The sequence below is a fragment of the Suricata suricatta genome, chromosome 7 (assembly GCF_006229205.1).
Source record: "Suricata suricatta isolate VVHF042 chromosome 7, meerkat_22Aug2017_6uvM2_HiC, whole genome shotgun sequence".
NCBI lineage: Eukaryota > Metazoa > Chordata > Mammalia > Carnivora > Herpestidae > Suricata > Suricata suricatta.
The window spans coordinates 144,454,080-144,456,321 of NC_043706.1; positions in this window are offsets into that span (position 1 = coordinate 144,454,080).

The following is a 2,242-nucleotide window of genomic DNA, read 5'->3' on the forward strand; positions in this document are numbered from 1 at the left end:
CACTGAGTGTGGGATCACAGGAATCAGAAAGTCCGATTAAAATCCCCTGCCTGTTTCTATTGGAGTCACCTTGGGCCCTTCCAGGTTTTGGGGGGAAGGTGTTTGCGTGGGACCCCCTGGTGCTCACGCTGCTGACAGTTCACGCCGTGCCAACATCTTCCGTCTCCGCGTGAGGCTCAGACTCCCAGCTTCCAACGTCTTCTCCCATCCGATTATAGAGAAATGTATCTGTTACAAGAACGGGCTCCTGAGGATCTGACGCGGCCCCACAGCCACACTCGCTGGTGTGAAATAAATACTTGAACATACTTATTTTGAAAGTAGTGATACTTTCACACAGATGTCACTCGGTTTCAGCTTACAGGCTGAACGTGGGCCTCGTGAAACTCCTGTGTTTCTTTCCCTCTTACGCTAACTTCTATCCTCACTTTTATGGTCATACGTCTCTTGTCTCTTTATTTTTATCATTCGACCACATGCCTCCGCGTCCTCTGCCGCTGGGCTAATCTGTACTTCTGTTTCAGCACTTTATACAGATGAAATTTGAAATACGTGGGGTTTTTATGGCTGGTTTCTTTAGATGGATACTGCCTTTGTGAGACTAATTTCTGTTACTGCAGACAGAGGCCGTTCATCCATTTTAGCGTAATTACTACAAACAGTAATACTGCCGGCCGTAGGAATTGTCACGCCTCCTGATTTCACACTCAGGTGGCTGCCAGCTTCCCCGTCCCCCACCCCACCGGCGCCCAGCAGGGTGCAGCTCCTGGACCCTCCAGCCAGAAGATGCCTGGGTCCTAGGGACACTCGTGTTCGGGAACAGTAGGTAACTCCAGTCAGTTTTCCACGGGGACCGCAGCCGTCTGCCACCCAGCAGCCTCCCACTTCGCCATCAACGCACTCATCTGCCCAGGTTAGCCCCCTCTGCTGGGACCTGGGGTGGCTTTCCTCCGTCTACTGGTGTCTGTAACTTCGCTCCTCTCCTAGTATTTTACCGGTCACTGCTGTGCCTGGCCGCCCGTTTCGTATATGTCTGAGCCCCTGATTTCCTCTTCTGTGAAGGGCCAGGTCAAGTCTCTTGAGCATTTTTTTATAGACTTGCCTCTTGTTGTTGCTTCATAAGATTTCTTTAAGTATTTTGAACACAAATAAGAATTTAAATTTTTATAGGTTGCCACCTCCCCCACAGGCACACACACCAGGACGAGACTTCTGCCTTTAATCTCTTAGGTTGAGAGAAATTCTTAAATTGATTGCAGATTGACTTCTCTCGGTCTCAGGGATTCGGAGATGCTGAGGAAATCATGCTTATCGACTTCTGATGCCGTCACTGTTCTGCCCTCATGTTTAGGCCTAACATTCACCCAGAATGAATTTTATAAAGTTTTTGTTTCTTTCTCACATGGATGCAGTATTCCAGTTCCATTTATTAAAGGTGACCCTCTCCCCTGACTCTCTGGTGCTGTGTTTCCGTCGTGTGCGCGCTGCCCGGGTGTGAGGTGGGCTCCGGGCGCTGGGGCCCGCTGGCTGGCCATCAGTTCAGGCGCCAGCACCGAGGGGCCTTATTGTGGTAGCTTAGCAATCGATCCTGCTCGGAGGGCGGGCCCTCCCGGTTCGTGGCGCCAGCCCGAGGACGGGCTTGTCGCCCGGAGGCCCAGCCCTGGACATGGTCGCTGGGTCACACGCAGACCGGCTTTCGGGAGAGTCACCCTTGTGAGTGGCGTCTTTCCTTCTGTCTGGTCATGTTCGTGACACATGTGCTTTCACAATCAACACAACAGACTAAAATATGTGATTTTTATTTTCTTGAGGCTGGCATAAAACGTACGAGGAGCTTATGTATATTGTCTTCAGATTCGGCGAGATCTCTCTTGTTCTCTCTTTAATACACGTGTAGTTAATTCGTATTAGGAGTATTTTCCATGTCACAAAATATTCTCCTGCAACATCATGGTTCAGTCATAATTTGCTTGACTGGCCACTTACTGTCGGGATGTCACATGTGTCTAACGATCACGGAACTCATGGCGTGAGCTCGCTGTATGTAATCACCTCTGACAGGTGTTGGTCTCCAGTTTACACCCATTCTCCCGCAGCGCTTAGGGAGGTGGGAAGTCCCCACTCCGTCCCCACAGCAGGAGGAGAGCCGACCATCTCCCCTCGGGTCCGCAGAAGCAGCGATGTCACAGGGCAAAGCACTGCTCTGAAAGCGGCGCCACCCAGGCGCCCACGACCGAGTGCT